Raw genomic sequence first — 20,736 nt, 5'->3', positions numbered from 1 at the left:
GTAACCAGCCAACCCCAGGCAGTGGTTACCAAACAGAGCATCGTCTGTGCTCCCCGCTGGCAGGGACACCTGCTGACTAGCTGGGCACTGCAAATCTTTGACCCCAGGTACCCTGGCGTTGCAATGGGTACTTGCCATCCAACAGGAATGATGCTCTGGTCTTAATATGGCTTCTCTCTCTGAGATGTATGTAGTGGCAGAAGCAAGTGAAGTACAGACCGACAGTTGTATAGACATTGGGAGTGTTGATGGTCTGAGCTCTCTCGTGCAAACAGATGACAGGGAGAGACCTGGAAAGTATCAGCCTGGGTGCCAGCCACAGTTTCTCCTCCATTTTCTTGGAAGAAGCTGGGATTTGGAAGCAATTTCTGGGCTCCTGCTGTGTTGTGCATGGCAGAATAAACACGGCTCTAAAAGAGTCTATTAGGGATAATTAATCATTTTAACTCAGGATGGTTTTTGGAAGGGCTCGTATACCTTCACCAGAGGAGGAATTTCTAAATACCTAGCAAAGGCACCATATTTTTTTAAAAAACAGTTTAACAAGGACTGTTTCTTCAGAAAGCATTTTCTATCTAAATGCATTGATGGCTGGACCTCAAGAAATGATTTAAGTGTTTTTCTAAAACACAAGGCAGGTACTTTTCAATGCAACTGTTTTCAGGGAGAACACAGGGCACTTTTTGTGGGATACATCTTGATACTTACAGAGATTTTAAAAGACAATATTTGGGCTGTGGTTTAAGAATCAAGCAGTCTTAAATATATAAATGACAGGCTGGAACTCTTTCTAAAATAATATATACTAACTGTTCAACACACGGCCAAATCCCAGAGGCCAGAATGTGCTGTGAGAAGGCACCAACAGGTTTGTTTCCTGGGCATAAATGGCTGGAGGGACTGACTGGTACGGGTGGGCCTCGTCCTGCACATGGCACCAGTGAACAACCACATGGGAACTGCTCTGAAAGGTCTTTATCATTAATCTCGGTGTAATCCACGGAATTAATTCTGCTCTTTAAGACTCTTCTTGAAGAGTTTATGTTGGGGGAAGAGAATTTGTTGTCTGAGAGGGACAGTGCATTTTTTCCTTCAACATAGTGGCCAACATTGACTTGTCTTATTTGGGGCATTACCGCTTCCACTGGCACGGCAGCTCCACAGGAGCAGGAACTTCATCCGTTTGGTTCACTCTTGCGTCCCCAGTGCCGAGGGCAGTGGCTGGCACACAAACATGTGACTTTACGTTGCTCTCTTATTGCGCTCATTTTTGTAAATTCATTGGCATGCACTTCCATCCTAGGCTCCAACTTAACTTCCGGGTTTGGGAGGAAGGCAGGCACTGGGATTTGTACACTTGAAATATCTTCAGTTTAATTAGCACAGTGTGATTTGGATGTATCTACGCACAGCACAAAAAAAGAAGATGACATCACCGATGTGGAACTGACAGCAGTCGCTGACCCTCGAGGGAGCAGTACAGGGAGGCCGTTCTCCACCGCGTGTCTTCTGTGCTCTCAGGCACACGGCCGCTCCTGCGCTGCCCCTGTGACGACTGCGAGGCTCCATCCAGCCTGTCCTCCTCACAGACGCTACTTCTGCTCCTACTCTTGGCCGTCCATTGGGAGTGGGAGCTTGGGGCTTCTGTCTCCAGAATCCAGTCAGTCCAGGACTCCGGCTCCTCCAGCAGAATATGGCCAGACGTGACAGGCTGAGCTGGCCGGACACAGGTCCCTTTTTAGGGAAACAGGTCTGCAGTTAATTCTATTTATTCTAGGTTTTCCTCCTTTCCCCCATTCTCAGGAAACTTGAGCAAGTCAAGTTACAGAAAAAAACTGGTCTGACTTTTCTCTTTTTCCTGTAAGTCCTACTTTGTGGACTCAGCTTTTGAAATTCAAATGTCAAGACAACAAATTTCCTCTTTATGCTGTTTCAATAATTCTTGCTTCAAGAAAAGGACTTTTCAGGTCGAGCTGTCTGAGTGGAGGTCGGTCACGGGAGATAGAAATTACAAGGGAGAACTGTACAGTGAGTAATTTATCAGAATGCACCCCCACACTTGGGCTCGTAGATTCATATCTGGAATGCGTTATGAGTAAAGGTTACAAGGATATGAATATCATCCAAGATATCAGAGTAAGCAGAGCCTTAGAGACTAAGAAATGGGTCAAGAAGCCCAGAAAATGAAGAGCACCTGCCAAGAACCCAGGCACTTGGACATTATTAAGAGCTTGAGGGGCCACAAATAGCTCAATTTAACCCTGCTTCATGAAGGTCTTCATGTCCTCCTGGGTGAAACCAGGCCTACGGTTATCGAGAGGAATTAAATCCATTCAACTCAAAGGGTTAAAAGGATTGAAAGGTAGGAATCCTCCCGGACCATGATAAATTGCAATAATTACACGTACACAAACTATGCTTTGCCTTGATATATCAGTTGGAAGTGTTTTTGAATATATAATTGACTAAATGTCTCAATTTTCCACTTCAGCTTCATTTGTAGATACATTTTAAGATAGGTTTTGAGTTTATACACCAATTCTCCCCGGAGAAGAGAAAAAAGTAAAGCAGATTTTAGGAACAGTGCCAATTCCTAGTGACTGATTCCTATATGGATCAAAATAGAGGACTATTTATTTTGTCCTGCATTTTTGAAGATTTATTCTTTATCTACATCCAGGAAGCAGTATGTTATGAAGTGATGTGCAAGTTGAGGTTGAAAATATTCACTTCCTGTTAATAATAGAAGACAAGGGGAGCCAACTGGTATGAGTTATATGCCCAGACTTCAGCTCCAAATCCTTTGTTGTGCTGAGCAAATTCAGTAATCCACTTCCACAGATGGAGTGTAGGAGGGGCCTAGGGTGGTACTTGAGGCTGATGCTGGAGAAACCAACAGTGTCTTGAAGGAGGCGGAGAAAGGAGTGTGGTGATATGGTCATGGCCAATTTTAGAATCACAAAACTATTAGCCTCTGGTATTAGTACCAGACTTCCCAGAACAAGACTAATAGCATCTTTTGATTTATGATATAGATATAACTGGAAAAAGTCATTTTTTTTTTTTCTAGCACAACCACGTGACAACTTTTAGGGTTCTGGAGTTTCTGAAATTCAACCTCTACATTTCTACACTGCTTCACAGTAAAAACTCGTAAGTAAATTTCCATTTGGAAAATGAATTAGGACTTCCAGGAAAGGTGGATACAAACATGTTGACAAAGATATCATATGCTAATTTGTATCAGTAAATCTCTGATAAGTAGTTGCTATGTGCCAGGCACTGTGCGAAGAATCAGAAACTCAATGGTCAGACCAATCAACTCTCCTTGATCTCAGGGTTCCTGGAGATGAGACAAGCGTAGATTAATCACACGATGAGATTAGAACACATTGAGAAAGCACACATTGTGAGAGAATGGTGGGAAGTGAGACAATGGTGTCCTGAGAGATAGACTATCTTTCTGACATTGATTCTAAGATTTCATGACTCATGTGCCTTTATACCAAGTTTTCCTAAAATTAATTCCAACTCCATTGTAACTGGGTCTTCCTGCTACCTTTAATATTTCCTGGAATGGTCTGCATTTCCAAACCAAAACCCTGACATAGCTCTCTGCTCTTCAGTGCTCTGTGGATGCCTTCTCCAAACAAACTGTGCTCACATCTGTCCACATTTCTGATGGAGCATCCACGATCTCAGATGGTTGGTTGAAAGATGAACAATAGGCACAGCAGATATAAATAAATGCCCTTTCTAACATGGAAATAAATATTTCTACAGCAAGTATTCTCTCTAGACAGAATTACCAAATTTAAGTTAAACTTAATAAACATTTATTGTGTACTTACTCTGTAGAAGATACTTTGCTGGGTGCCAACTAGTATATACAGATAAACCCAATCTCTACCATCTAGAAAGACTGTTGTCATAGATAACATAAAAATGCATAATGTATTGGATAGCGTTATAGAGATGTAGTCAAACAACATTGTAGTAGATTAGATTAATTCTTGCTGGGAGAGACTAAGTTGAAAAATTGCATTTAAACTGGTGTTATATAAATTTAACAAATTATTTTAGATATATCATTTAGGAGACATACATATTCTGCAAAGCATATGAATAAAAATGGATATGATGGGGCCACAAACTTGTCCACACAATACTAATATGTGAAGAAAACATGATTTCTTCATTTTTTATTTTCTCTGCTTTTTCTTGTAACCAATCCTTCCAAATGTTCCAGTAGATGCTTCAATAATCTCTCCTCAAGGACTTGGACACATCAAATAATATATTAATTCTGTTTTTCTCATTGGAGCCTTCTTTCCGGAAATCCACCATCCTCCTACACCAATTTGGATGCCATTTGGTGGGCTAGCCCTTGTCAGCCTGAAATCTGAGAGGAATAAACATTTGCTACCACAGCCTACCCTGTATTGTCTTGACTGCTGGAGAAATTGGTGCTGAACGTGGGGTACCACCACAAGAAGAATGGCAGGGCGTTAAGTGGCAGAGGGAGAGAGAATTTGCCCCCATGTGTGCTGGCAATTAGATGTGTGTTGTGCCTCCCAAGGGGCAGGGGATTCAGGCGTCCATGTGACCAGAAGTAGAAGGAGCCGGAAGTCAGCAAGAGGGCCTCTCCAGGTCTTAGCTTTGTTCTTACAGATTAATAAATTTTCCTTTATCAGTCACTGCAATTTTAGTGTCTGCTGGAAAAGAGGGTAGATAATGGTATTCAGTTCCCATGTTTAATTCAAATAATCAAGGGATTGTTATTTATGGGAGAGACTCTGTGAGACTCTGGGCTCTGGCAGCCCCTTCAGGGCTTGGGTGATGGGGCAGCACAGGGTTGGGGACAGGACTCCAACCCCACTTTGCAAGAATCTCATCATCGCTTGGGCGAGTTAGCAGGACCACCATCAGCTATGACAATGAGAGTCGACGACCTACCTGACACGCCCATGTTCTTTCTCGTATTAGGTGATGCTGGCTGGCACAACAGCGGGACTTCTCAGGGGAAGGTGGAAGCAGAAAGTAAGAACCCGGCGGACACACCTGTAAGCTCTTTCAGGGACAGTTTGGCACTCCTAAAGGTCTGAGAGGAGGAGCTCATGTGTGGGAGGACAGCCGGCGGGGGTGGGGGGTGGTGGGGTGAGGCACAGGTGAGGACAAAACCCACGTGCTTCTAAGACCAACGTTGCTTCCGGTATATTCATAACCACACATTCAAAAAATGATGACATTGGTTTATAAAAAATTCACCATTACTGTTCTGTGAGCACTGCTGTCTCACGACATTTTCTGTTTACTAAGCTATTTTTACAAAGTGACTGTAGGAATGTGATGAAAATTGATGTTTGTTGTATATAAGGATGAATTCTAGATGGTTTCCTATCTTTCTAAATGGATCTTTCTCATGGTTAGTTCACTGGAGACAGTGTCCCTTGTAGCAAAGGTACACCAAAACTATTATTTCTCTGGCGATAACAGGTTATTTATTTATTGAAATTATTGGTTAAAATGGTAACATGTGGTTGTTTCCCATCTAGTCAAGGACAAGAGTTGAATGTCGCTAAGAGGCACAATGGTTCCAAATAAAGAGATTTACAATATGGAAGCCATGAAGCAAAATCGTGTTTAATATATTAATGCCATATTAATTATTAATATAGCATGTTAATTATATTAATATATTATAATAATGATAAAACACACTAAAATACTGTATTATATATTAATATAGTGTGTACAATACACTACTATACTATACTATATATTAATGTATTATATACATCTATTAATTACATAATTAATTATATTATTGATTAATATTATATGAATAATAATACAGCATATTGATTAATCAATTGATTCAATATCAATCTCATAATAGTTGACATTACTTATAATAATACATATCACATACGCATGTACAACCCATGTCTAGGCATCTCAAGGGAGCAGTCCGACAAAAGCCGACTTTTTTCCCGGGCTGCTTGAGAAGCAGGCAGTTCTCTCACACAACAGAAACCAGAGCCCAAGGTAACTTGGGACTCCGCTTCTTACGGTATCCAGCTTCTGGTAGTCTGGCTGAAACCACAGATATTCGATTTCAGAAGCCTCTTTCAAAACCTGCGAGTTTTCCTGTGCTTAATCCCCAGAACTTCCACCGAGCTCCTAAAAGTCCTGCGATGCTGCGCTCCATCCTCGCGTGCGCCTTGCGATCTGCAGTAAGGATGGCATTTAGGGATGGACCTGTCCAGGTGTTTCCAGCTTAACAAATGCAGTGGAAGTTTCCCAAATTCTTATTGTCTGGTGTGAATCCCGAGGCTGTTAGGGATGCATATAACCAAACTGTTCCCTTCTGAGTTAGTCTTACGGAAAAGTAGGACATGCCAGATGCCGATATGTAACAACACATGTCCAGTTCAGATCAATAAGTGTGTGCATCCTTAGTCCATCACCATGGACTGTCCTCAGCGGGGGCTGTCAGGAACACGCAGACAAAGGGGACCTAGTCCTTGCTCTTGAGAACCTTATGTTCTAGCAAATTCTTGAGCTGCTTAGATATTAGAAATCGGTTTTATGTAAGTTGGCACAGTTCATTATTTTCCATATTGAAAAATTGTCCCAGAGAGAAAGAAAAACGTACATTTATTGGCCAACTACTATGTTCCAGGAACGTCACATGTATTATCTAATTTAATCCTCTAAGCAATCCTAAAAGAAAGGTACCATTGTCTTCACTTGTGCTTCAATAACCAGCTCGAGGACAAAAGGGATCCATTGCAGATTGGTGAACCCCAAAGCTTTTGTTCTTTCCTCAAGAACCTAGACGTTTGATTTTAATAAACTTTTTCTTCCGTTGGTGATGTCATAAAGTAGATATCTCTAGAGACCAGATCAGAAAAATCAGCAAATTAACACACAGAACATGGTTGTAGACATTGTTTAAGTTTAAATTCTCCCAGCTGTTTCTGCATGTCTGTTTTTCAGATCTTTGTCACTTTGTGTACAAGGTTGGCAAGGACAGCGACCTCTGTCTTCCTTTCTTGGGGGAACCATTTCTCAGCTTCCCATGAATCTGGACGCTACTCAGAGTGCTGTTTGTGAGGACAGGGAACTATTAAGGATTCCTGATCTGTGGCTTTTTGGACAGGTGGCGTGCCTCTATGATGCTACCCTGTTAGGGAGTGCCTCTGGCACATGAACACCCTAACAGAAAGATGAATTGGGCTAATGGGTTTACTCTGGGATCTAGGAATATACTTTTCCTTCCAAAATTAAATGGCCCATATCCGTACAACTCAAAGATTTCCATCAAGAGCTGGAATCAATTGAGCCTGTGATTCTTAACCTTTAGGGTACATCAGACTCAGTGAAGTCTTGTGAAAAGTACATGTGCCTGGGGCTGGCCTGGTGGCATAGTGGTTAAGTTCGCGTGCTCTGCTTCGGCCGTCTGGGGTTCGTGGGTTCGGATCCCAGGCTCGGAAGTACACACCGCTTGTCAAGCCATGCTGTGGTGGCATCCCATATACAAAATAGAGGAAGATTGGCACAGATGTTAGCTCAGGGCCAGTCTTCCTCACCACAAAATAAAAGTACACATGCCTGCTTCTTATCCCTTGGGGGTTCTGGTTCATTTGATCGGGGTGGGGGCCAGGAACTGAGCAGCTGTGTTTTTATAAAATGTCCATCATTTTACTGGCCTCCAAGTTTGAGAACCACTGACCCAAGCAGACAGCCCAGGTTCTGGGTCTTTATCTGCTGCCTCAGCCACCGCTGCTCAGCTGGATCTAGAAGCCGTAATTGACCACTCAATGGTTCTAGTTGTCCCAGTGGGCAACTCTAACTCCACCTGGTTAAAGTCAGGGATTTGTGTAGGTTCAACGAGGAGGCTGCCCACACTTGATCTCTTTCTAGAGTCTAAGAGCCTCTTATCAGTTTTCTCTTAAAATAATGTTTTCAAAAATGAAAATTGAGGGATCATGTGATATTAACCTCACGACAAGAAATGCCTTTTCCTAAATCCATGTCCTTAGTGTGGAAAATGTCCTGTTGGGGGGGAGCTGTGTGTCTGCGGCTCCATGTTGGTGCTGCAGTCAGGAGATGGCCCAAAGGCATCGATCACTCCCCCATCATAATGAATTGACATATATTAAACTTAGTGCCCGTTACTGTGAAATGCGCTCGTGTGCGTTGTATAATTGGTATGGTGAGTAATAAGAGAGTTTATGCCCTATTTTATTTCATGGAACAACTAACAAATCACAGTGATTTATGCTTTATTCGAAAACCCGTTTCCATTCTTAAATTTGTTCATGCTTTACGAATCCACCTGCTTCTGTTGGAACCAACACTCCTCTGTGCTTTTACTAAGTTATGAGCATTCTGTGGAAAACTTGTTTTGAAAGATAAGAATGGTTACTAGGAAAAACGAGACACGTTCAAACCCTACACCTAACTAGCTTTGTGAGGGGCTTCCCTGACGCACGTCATTTCCTCCCAAAACCTCTGTACAATGTTCAAATCATTGACAGTGTGGGAGAAAAGAAGCTGCTTCCCAGTGAATCACTGTCACTTACCGTCCTGGTGGCCAACTGCATGTGTGACCTCTGAAGGGAATCTCTCAGAACTGTGTGAATGGTTCACAGACTGAGTGATGACTCCTACAGTGCCATCCTCAACACCTCAGCAAGTTTTGGAGACGGAGGAGTCATCACAGCTCACACTCACCCCTGTTAGTTTCCTGTCTGTCCTTGCTGCTCTGATTCTGTCTTTTGGATTTCTCACTGGGGCTCTACTTCCTCCACTCCCAGATGTCAGCAGGCACTCTAATATCACAGATTACTTGGCTGCACCGCCCCTGAATGCTGTCTGTATTACTTACGTAGTGCTGCATATCAAATCACCCCAAACTTAGTGCCTTAAAACAAGAGTAATAATTCGTGATCTCTCTCCTCTTCTGGAGGTGAGGAGAATGGAAGCAGCATGCTCAGGTGGTCCAGGCTCAGGGACTCTCTGGGGCTGCAGTCATCGAAGGCTGGGTTGGGGTTTGCAGATGCACTTCCAAGGTGGGTCATTCACATGCTAGCTGGTTCCTCTCCACGGGCACCTCTCCAGGGGGCTGCTTGAGTGTCTTCCTGACGTGGTGGCTGGTTTCCTGCAGAGAGTGATACAGAAGACCTGGGTGATGGAAACTGCAAGACTTTTGCACATGCTGCTGCTTTGGTGGCCCAAGCCAGCCCTAATTCCATAGGACAGGACCTACAAAAGGGAATGAATACAAGGATGTGGGACCACAGGGTGCCGTCTTGGGTGCTAACTAGCCAGTACATTCCACTAGCTTCCACCCTCATGCAGGTGGAAACCCAAGGTCATCTGATGACCTTGAAGGCATCCTCTCTGACTTGTTTTCCACCACTGTCCCCCATTCCTCTGTTTCAGCCACAATTCCCTCCTTTTAACGTGCCAGACTCTCTCCTCTCTCGGGCTTTTGCACATGTCCTTCCTCTATTGGGTCCTCTCCCCGCAGATGTCTGCACAGCTTATTCCCTCATTCCATGTGGGACGTCACTCCAACGTCACATCCTCAGGAAGGCTTCTGGGCCCCATATTTAAAACTGAAATGCCAGGCCCCATCCTCAGCACACCTTATCTCCCTTCCCTGCTTCAATTTCTCTTTGTTACTTATCACCAACAGTGCCCACCTGTGAATCAGCTCTCCCTCTCAAAAAAAAAGAAAAAAGAAAAAAAGAGCCCTGATTTGTAGCATTTGCATTTCCATTGCATAAACACTCGTTCACCACAGCCCATTTATTTCAAACTCGCATCGTGATGTCTCGGAAAACGACGTCGGGAGAAATTTGCCCACTCAGCCCTCCTGAGCCGTAGGCCAGCTCCACCTCTGTTTTTCTCCCTCCCACACTGTGCGAGTTTTACTTACTTCTTTCTTTTAAGGTCCATGGAGCAGAAATTTTGGTCTGTTTTGTTCACTGCTGGATCCTCCATGTCTAAAACACTGCCTTCCCACAGCAGGCACTCGATAAATATCTGATGGACCAGTGGTGTTGGGAGGTCCGTGCTTTGCCTGCGCCCGTTGGCAGTGATTTCATCCATATTTCCATGAAGTGGAGGGAGGGGAGGGGAAGAAAGGTTTACTTTATGGTCATATGACTAGTGAAAATAATCGCCCGCACTAGGAAGAGAACACACAAAATAACCGTGAAAGTGGGTGTGTGGAATAACTAAGCTGATAATCAAGAAGTGACCCGGGCTTAGTGATGATCTCGTTGATAGATCTAAATTGGCTTCAAGTCTCTCAGAATTCCAAAACTGTGATAATAGTTATGATAATAACTTTGAGACATATACAATTCAGAACACAAATAAACAGAAAGATGAATAGCTCTTCATATATTCAGAGATGTTTCTCATATATAAAGGAATGATTATATTTCACTTGGAAAAGCCAGGAAAGGATTACTCAAGAAATCGTGCTGAGAAAAAATGGCTATTTATACAAAAATAGAATTAACTCTTTATTTAATACCATTCTTCAAAATAAATTCCAGACCAAGATCAAAAGGAAAAACCTTTTAAGAACTGGACACGTGTGGGAGGATAATAATATTAGATCAAGGTGTAGTAGAACTTCCCAAGCACAAACTCAGGAAATAGTAAGAGAAATCTTGATTGATTCAATTTTGTAAACAAAAAAATTATATATTTAAACTATAAAGAACAAATTAAGTTGTAAACAATAACTGGAAATAATTCTTGGTAATACTTAAATAATATATTACAACCAATTAAAGTGGTAGGATTGCATTAAAAGCTGACAACAACGTGAATAAAACATTCACAGAAAAGGACATGAATAAACAACTCAAATGGCTAAAACATATACATTTATGTTAAAATGTGCAGAAAATTGTAATCTAATACTGTTTTCACCTATGAAGCTGGCAAATAATTAAAAAGTTATATTCCTCATAGCTGGCGTACATTTGGCAAGACAGGTACTTCCCCGTTTCTTTAGTGGAAAACTTAATTGATATACTCTTTCTGGAAAATAATCTGACAATATGCACCAATTTCCTTTAAAATAGTCATATTCTTTGATCTAATAATCCCGCATCTAGGAAGCTATCCAAATGAAATAGTGATAAAAGAAAAATACATGTGCACCAAGATGTATATTATAACATTATTATAATAGAAGCTATTTTTAAAGAACATAAATGCCTAACATTAGCAGAATAATATATAAATTATACCATATTCATATTATGGAAGTGTGCAAATATTAAAGCTGATGTTTACAAAGAAATTTTAATATTGTAGGAACATTTTTATGAATATGAAATTAAGTAAAAATGTCTAGATACAAAACGGTCATGCAGTACAGCCTCATTTATAGTATTGAACTAAAGGAAGGAAATTCACCAAATATTAATAGGAATTATATCAGAGTACTGTAGTGGAATTTATGAGTCATCTTTATTTTCTTCTTCACTTGTGTTTGGTTTTCTATAAAGAGCATTTGTTATGCTTTTACTCAGAAAAATAGTTTAATGATTAGACAGCAGTGAGTTAATGTTCAGTGTAGGGTCTGGCCTTTGAGAGCTTCTCAGCTGGCGGAAGCCGCGTGTGTCGAGTCAGCCGCGCCCTTCCTCAGGGCCTTTTCTCACAAACGTCTTAGTTACTGTCACGGCCTGGAGTGTGTCCTCACAGAAGTGATATGTTGGAGTCCTAGCCCCCAGTACCACAGAACGTGACCAGATTAGAGACAGGGCCTTTAATGAGGAGATTAAATTAAAATGGAGCCATTAGAGTGGGCCCTAATCCAATCTGAACTGTGTTTTTATAAGAAAAGGAAATTTGGACACGTGGACCCCAGAGATGTGCACACAGAGGGACGACCGTGTGAGGACCCAGGAAGACGACCATCTGCAGCCAAGGAGAGAGGCCCCAGGAGAAGCCCGCCCTGCCCACACCCGGATCTCAGACCTCCAGCGTCCAGCACCGGGGGGAGTCAATTCTGTTGTCAAAGCTGCCTGGTCGGTGGTATAGTCGTGGCGGCTCAAGCAGAGCAAGACAGGTACTGTGTTTGGCGTGGTTACCTGTAAATACGGATTGGAGCTAAACCAATGGAGCTCTGTGAGCAGGAGCCTGGTCACATTAATGATGTGACCTAAACGGCTGAACGTATTAGCCACGTGCACTGTCTAGAAGGCATTATTCTTTTAAGAGGGTGGTATTTTAAATAAGACTGTATAAGTTTACACTTATGTGTAATGCTAAAACTTTTAACATTGGTATTAATTTTCATCATTCTTGGCTGAAGAAACAGGGGAGGATGGCTTTTGGATAAACTACAAATATTGAAATGTCATTTGTGGAGTATTTGGTTTCAAATTTGGGACAAAGTACAAACAAGGCAGACATAGTGTGGAAAGAAAATGCCCCGAAGGCGTGACTGTGATTGAGTTCGCTGTTTGGCGAGTGAGCAAACCCGCAGAAGGGAGACCCCGTGGGCGGGTAACAGTGCAGGCGCCTCCGTAAATCTCTGAGCCAGCAGATCATTGTTAGAGCGCAGACGCCGTCAGCATCCTGGTGGAAGTGCTCTGAGATATGGCCTGTGAAAATCGCCGTACTTCTCCAAAGAAGGATATCGGGTCATACACAACAGCACTTTTAGCCATACTCAATTACAATGCACACTTCGTTTGTTATGAAATCTGGAAAATAAATGTTTCTCTGCTGCTCTAACCTTCTGTGAAGGTGTGCAAGTTACCACTTTGCCTGCAGGAGTCTGGCAGAGTTTGCCTTCTCTGTCTCTCTCTGTCTCTCTGTCTCTCTCTCTCTCTCCCTCTCCTTCTGTCTCCCACCTCCCTCTCTCCCTGCCACCATCGTCTAAACTTATTATTATAAAAAATTCCAAACACATGTACAAGTGGAGGCAACAGTCCAGTGAGCCCCCGTGTACCCAGCACAGGGTTGTAACAATTATCGATATGAGGACAGTTTTGTTTCCTCTAATACCCCCACCCACTGGCCCATCCTCCACTAGATTATCTTGAAGCACAACCCAGCAATCATCCTTTGACTTGTCTTGACATTGTGGCTTTCCTGCAGGTGAAATCGGCTGTAAACCAAGAGCTTCTCCAAGGCACACAGCTGGTGAACACAGGTGACACCCTTGGGACCCCATGACACCTGAGTTCTTACTCGCCCTTTGGAAAAGGCGCTCCAGTTTGTCACCAAGTGACAGCAAGTGACTTAACATGAATGCAATTGAGCTGAGGTTCAGAGGGCTGAGGGGCTTTTTCAAAATAAGTGACCTTTCTTTTAGCGTTCTTAGGCCATATATGAGAGATGATGTTCTGAATATAGAGATAGATAGATGTTAGGTGGATGAATGAATAGGTAAGTGGGTGGATAGATAGATCCATCAATGATATATAGATGGATATATAGATAGACATAGAGATAGATTCTAAGAATGTGTATGTGTATTTGCACTCTGCTCTGAAATATTTCTATAAAATATTCCTAAATTTAATTTCCTCAGGCAGTATGTTATTACCACTTTGCCTAGCTAACCCATTTTATGAACATGACTTACAACAGTAAACATACAATTGATGACTTCATCTTTGGATTTGGTGTACTAAAACAGGTGCTAACTAAAATTCGTTGATTTTTTACAGTTTTCAATGCATAGCATTTATTAATAATTTTATACTGTAAGTGTAGATCCACACACTTGAATTTATGCTTTTACGAATCACCTAAAGCAAACTTCAACCAATCCTCAAAGATTAGACTGTTCTAAGAGATTTCTAATTATTCTGCCCGCCTCTCACCTCTCCTGCCCCCAAGCCCTCCTGTACATCCCACACATCCTGGTGTCTTACAGATTTGGATTTTACCCTGCCAGCCCCTCAGACATCTCAGTGAGGACGCAGCACGGACAGAGCATGTCAGCGTGGACGTACTCAGGGTACTGCTTTCCCACATGCTCAGCCTGCTGTCCACTCTGTTCCTTTCTCCATTTCATCTTCCAATGAAGTGTGCCCTGAGAGCCTCTTCTCCTCTTGACATCCAGGCCTGCTGCCTTTATTACATATTTTAATTTATTTTTTTTGCTGGTAAAGATTCCCCCTGAGCTAGCATGCTATGCCAATCTTCCTCTCTCTTCTTTTTTTCCTGCCCAAAGCCCCAGTATATAGTTGTATACTCTAGTTGTAAGTCCTTCTAGTTCTTCTATGTGAGCCACTGCCACAGCATGGCTACTGACAGATGATGGGTGTGGTTCCGCGCCCGGGAACTGAACCTGAGCCGCCGAAGCGGAGTGTGCCGGACTTTAACCACTAGGCCGTCAGGCTTAGACCCACATTTTGCACTTACAGAAAATGGCTTTGCATTTTCAATAGTCAGTCCTAGACTCCAGATCTGAACTCCTCAATTAGGTTACAGACTTCTTGGTATCACAAATCATAGTCTTTCTTTCCTCTCGCCTCCCTCCAACAGTCAATTTATTCAATCAACATACGTGGTTCATCTACTAGTAATCAGTCAGTGTGCTGGAAAATTGAGTAGCATAACAGATGGGAGCAGCACTAAACACACCCAAATAGTAGAACTTAATAAACATTTTTGAAAGAAAGAATGAATGGCTACAAGAGCACAATAAAGAATGACCAAGAAGATGACACAGCACAGAAGGGACAGGCTGGGTTAGAAAAGGCTTCCTGGAGGAGGTGGCATCTGTCCTGGGCTGGGATCTTGACAATTGGAGAAAATGCAGAATTTTATTTCAACCATGAGGAATAAAATGCATGGTTTTCTGACAAAAAAGCAAGCGGTTGAACAGATTGGTTCTGCTATAAAGGGATAGCTGAGTTTCTAACAAAGCTTAATTTATCAAAACGTTAGTTTCCATGAGATAAAAGAGGCTAGCTTTAGAGGATATATGATAGGCAATAACAAAGCAGTTTTACTTCCAGGTATTTTAACAATAATTATTTTAATGTTTTAAGTAGCTTGAAGCTGCATTTGTGCACCCCGAAATGAAAATTTTGTTGATAAAAATGGCCCAAAAAACCCTCTAAAAATGTCTCTTGCCCTTTAACCCAGAAGTTCAGGTGCCTGGGACTCCTCTGCTATTTTTGACCTTGACCTTGAAAATTTCCTGTGGAAGAATTCACAGACTCCAGTAGTAAATGAAAGAAGAGAAGAACCAGACGATGTCAGATGACCAGTCCCCCAAATAAAGCCACTCTGTGAATTCTGACCTTATGGTTGATGGCTCTCTACCACAGTTGTGTTTTTACCCAGAGCGATTACATATTTTTCTTTTTGCCCAAACCAGGGAACTTTCAAGAATGGAAAAGGGAACATTACTTTGGGACAACAGGCCTAAACCACAAATCGCCCAAACAAAATTGGATCAATATTGAATGCCAATCATATTCTCTAATCAATTAATCACCTTTTTCCCAATTTGAGTACTGAAAACTGGCACTGTAAAAGAAACATCGGTTCTCACCTGTGGATGAAGCACACACTTCCTGACGTGAAATTCATGAGAATGAAAATAGGTACACCCATGAAAGCCTGTAAATACTATGATCATATTAATGCTTTAGACGATCTGTTGGTAGTCTGTTCGACACTTTGTATTACCTTATTTGAACCTTCACTCAGGTGTTACTATACCAGCTGCATAAAGGAGGAGGGAGAGGCAGGGAGCTGTGGAAACTCTCCCAAGATCCTGGCGGGAGTGCCCCCAGAGAGACAGGGCTGAAACCAGGCATCTGAGTCTGCAGCCGTGGTTACCGCCTGTTGTTATGGGTTGGTATGCAGATTTTGTGGTTTATTTTATTGGAAACTTGGAGCCATTAAAGTTATTGAAGCAGGTAATAGCACACTGAGGCCTCTGTCTTAGAAAATTAACTCTGGCTAAAGCATAAATATGCACTGGAGGGGAGAGAGACCAGAGGCAGAGAAAGGAGTTACGGAATTATCAAATGAGAGGTTGAAATGAAGCGGTTGCAGCAGAAGCAGAGTAGACGAGACTCCTGGACAGACTGCACGGCAGAACGAGGGAGAGGAGGAGACAGGGGTTTCTGACATGGTTGATTGTGTTTATGGTGATAATAGGAAAAGAGAAAGAAATAGAGAAGGCGAGGTGGGCTCGAAGCTAGACAGAGATGAATTGTGTGCATCGGTAAGGATCCAATCTGTGGGGGAAGATAGAGGCATTTCAGCCCCAAACCTAATTTTTAGAATTAATTGATCCACCAAGTCCTATTGATGGATTTATTCATATCTATCTTTAGGGTAGATTTAGCAAAAACGTATTTCTTATAACACTCCTTTTTATCACAGGATATTTGGAAGATATTACAAAGATTTCTTAACTAATCAGTTAATAACTCTAAGCAAATCCCTAACTTTAATTTTAATGGGTCATATCTAAACTAACTTTTAAGTGACCTTCTGTCACCACTTACATACTCTATTATTTACAGGGAAATAAAATATCTTATTCAGTTTTGTTTGATGTTTACATATGTTGTTTGGCTGATAGGATTATTTGACATTATTCTTTCCAACATCTCAGTGTGTTAGGGAAAACATGTTGTTTGGAATAACTTAACAAAAAATCAACTAAATATTTTTCTCACATTTTTCTAGAACTTCACTAAGATATATTTCACATACCACAAAATCCACCCATTTCAAGTGTTCAGTTCAGTGTTTTTTACCTCATTCACAGATGTGTTCAGTCATCACCACAATCTAATTATGGAACATTTTCAACACCCCAACAAGAAACCCTACACACATTAGCATTCACTCCCCATTGCTGTATCCTCACCTCACCCCACTCCCGGGTAGCCCATAATCTATGTCTCTGTGACTTTTCTATTCTGGAAATTCCACATATATAAATTCATACCATCTGTGATCTTTTGTGACTGGCTTCTTTCACTTAACATACTTTTTCAAGGTTTACCCATGTGGTAGCACATGTCAGCACCTTCTCATTATTGATGAATCATATTCCATTGTACGGGCATATCACATTTTATTCATCCATTCATCAGTTGATGGACATTTGAGTTGTTTTCGCTTTTTGGGTATTATGAATAATTCTGTTAGGAACATTCGTGTCCAAGTTTTGGTGTGAACGTACGTGTTCAGTTCTCTCGGGTATGCACTTAGGAGTGGAATTGCTGAATCATATGGTAACTTTGTGTTGAGCATTTTGAGGAACTGCTCCACTGTTTTCCCAAGTGGCTGTGATGCTTTACATTCTCATCAGCAGCGAGTGAGGGTTCCACACTCTCCACATCCTCGCAGACGCGTGTTATTGTCTGCCTTTTTTATTTCAGCTGTCCTAGTGGGTGTGGAGGGCTATCTCATTGTGGTTTTGATTTGTATTTCGCTGACGACTAATGATGCAGGACATCTTTTTGTGTGCTTGTTGGCCATTTGTATCTTTTCTTTGGAGAACTGTCTATTCAAATTATTTACCCATTTCTAAAATTGGATTCTTCTCCTTTTGTTTTTTCTTTTTTGGAGTTTTGAGAGTTCGTTACATGTCTCAGCTGCATGTATCTTGTCAGTATGATTTGCGAATATCTTGTCCCATTCTGTGGAATAGGATTGTCTTTTAACCTTCTTGATGGAGTCCCTTGAAGCACAAACTTTTTTAATTTTGATGAAATCCAATTTATATATCGTTTCTTTTCTCGCTTGTGCTTCTGATGCTAAATCTAAGAACTTATTGTGTAACTCAAAGTCATGAAGATTTACTCACATGTTTTCTCCTGTCGGTTTTATAGCCTTAGTTTTACACTTAGATCTATGATCCATTTTGAGTTATTTTAGGGTGGTGTGAGGTAGGAGTCTCAATTTATTCTTTTGCATGTGGTGATTCAGTTGTCCGAGCACAATTTGTTACAAAGATGATTCTTTGCCCATTGAATTTTCTTGGCACCCTTGTTAGAAACCAATTCATCAGAAATGTGAGAATTTGTTACTGTACTCTCAGTTATATTCCATTTATCTATATGTCTGTATTTATGCTACTACTACACTATCTCGACTACTGTAGATTTTCAGTAGGTTACAAAATTGGGAAATATTAATACTCCAACTTTTTTATTTTTCAAAATTATTTTTGGCTATTTTGGATCCCTTGCATTTCCATGTGGACTTTAGCAACAGATTACAAAGTTCTGGGGGTGAAAAAAGGCATTTGAAATTTTGATCATGTTTAAATCAAATCTGTAGATCAATTTGAGGAATATTCCCATCTTAATAATGTTGTCTTCCAATACGTGAGCATAAGATGTCTTTCTATTTATGTAAATCTTCTTTAATTTTTTTCAATGACATCTTCACTTTACAAGTCTTACACTTCTTTTGTTAAATATATTCTTTGTAATGCTACTTCAAATGGAATTGTTTTCTTAATTTCATTTTCAGGTTGTTCAGTGCTAGTGTATGGAAATAGAACTGATTCTTGTAAACTGATCTTGTATTCTGTGAGCTTGTGAAACTCATTGATTAGCTCTAGCAGTTTTTTTGTGGATTCCTTAGGATTTTCTATATATAAGATCATGTCATCTGTGAATATACAGAATTGTTCTTCTTCCTTCTAACCTGGGTGCCTTTTATTTCCTTTACCTGCCTAACTGTCCTGGCTGCAAACTTGGGTACAAAGTTGAATAGAAGTGGTGAGAGCAGACATTCTCGTCTTGTTCCTGACTTTAGGGCAAAAGCCTTCTGTCTTTCACTGGTTTTTAATAATTGCTCTTTTTTGTGTTAAGGAAGTTCCCTTTTATTTCTAGTTTTCTCAGTAAGATGTTAGCTGCAAGTTTTTCCTAGAGAACCTTTATCAGGTTGAGAAATTTCTCTTCTGTTCCTAATTTGTTGAGGGTTTTTATCATGAAAGCACACTGAGTTTTATCCAATGCTTTTGCTATGTTCATTGAGGTGATCATTAGAAGTGTTTCCTTTATTCTATTAACATGGTGTGCTACACTGAGTAATTTTAATATGTTGGAAAAATCTTATAGTTCCGAGATAAATCCAACTAGGTCGTGCTTTATAATCCATTTTATATTTTGCTGGAATAAATCTGCTAGTATTTCATTGTGGATGTTGACAACTATATTTATAAATGTTATTGGCCTGTAATTTTCTTTACTCATCAAGTTCTTTCTCTTGTTTTTATATTAGGATGATGCTGGCCTCACAGCATGAATTGGAAAGTGTTCCCTCCTCTCCTACTTCTTGAAAGAGTTTGTGAGAAATTGATATCTTTTTTTTTTTTTTTAGTTTTTATTTTTTTAGAGCAGTTTTAGATTCACAGCAAAATTAAGAGGAAGGTACGGAGATTTCCCAAATACCCCTTGCCCCACATCTGTAGAGCCCTTCCCCCTTATCAATATTCCTCATGAGACGGTACATTTGTTATAATCAGTGGACCTGCATTGACACATCATAATCATCCAAAGCCCATAGTTTACATTGGGGTTCCCTCTTGGTGCTGTACATTTTATGGGTTTGGACAAATGTATAATGACATGTTTCTGTCGTTATAGTATAATACACAGTACTTTCACTGCCCTAAAAATCCTCTGTGCTCTGTTTATTCAATTCTCCACCTCTCAAGCCCTGGCAACCACTGATCTTTTTACTATCTCTGTAGTTTTCCCTTTTCCAGAATGTTATATATTTGGAACTTACAGTATATAGCCTTTTCAGATTGGCTTCTTTCACTTAGTAATATGCATTTAAGATCCATCCATGTCTTTTCATGGCTAGATGGCTCATTTCTTTTTAGTGCTGAATGATATTCCACCGTCTGGAGGGACCAAAGTTTATTTATCCATTCACCTACTGAAGGACATCTTGGTTGTTTCCAAGTTTTGGCAATTATGAATAAAGCTGCTGTAAACCTACATGTGCAGGTTTTTTTGTGTGGACATAAGTTTTCAACTCTTTTGGGTAAATACCAAGAAATGCAATGGCTAGATCATATGGTAAGAGTATGGTTAGTTTTGTTAGAAACTGCCAAAATGTCTTCCAAAGTGGCTATGCCATTTTGAATTCCCACCACCAACAAATGAGTTCCTGTTGCTCCACATCCTCAGCAGCATTTGGTGCTGTCAGTGTTCCAGATTTTGGCCATTCTGATTGATATGTAGTGGTATCTCATTGTTGTTTTAATTTGCATTTCCCTGATACATAGGATGTGGAATATCTGTTCATATGTTTATTTGCCATCTGTATATCTTCTTTGGTGAGATGTCTATTAAGATCTTTGGCTCATTTTTTTATTTGGTTGTCTTCTTATTGTTGAGTTTCAAGAGTTCTTTGCATACTTTGAATATCATTTCTTCATCAGATGTGTCTTTTTCAAATATTTTCTCCCAGCTTGTGGCTTGTCTTCTCATTCTCTTGACATTGTCTTTCACAGAGCAGAAGTTTTTAATTTTAGAAGTCTAGCTTATCAATTATTTATTTAATGGATCATGCCTTTGGCCACGTATCTAAAAAGTCATCACATTCCCAAAGTCATCTAGGTTGTCTCTTATGTTATCTTCTAGGATTTTTATGGTTTTGCATTTGACATTTAGATCTGTGATCCACTTTGAGTTATTTTTTGTGAAAGATATAATTTGTGTCTAGATTCGTTTTTTT

This window comes from Diceros bicornis, unplaced genomic scaffold (assembly GCF_020826845.1).
Source record: "Diceros bicornis minor isolate mBicDic1 unplaced genomic scaffold, mDicBic1.mat.cur scaffold_108_ctg1, whole genome shotgun sequence".
In the NCBI taxonomy this organism is placed as follows: domain Eukaryota; kingdom Metazoa; phylum Chordata; class Mammalia; order Perissodactyla; family Rhinocerotidae; genus Diceros; species Diceros bicornis.
The sequence above is the reverse complement of the archived record's forward strand: the minus strand, read 5'-3'. Positions refer to the sequence as shown.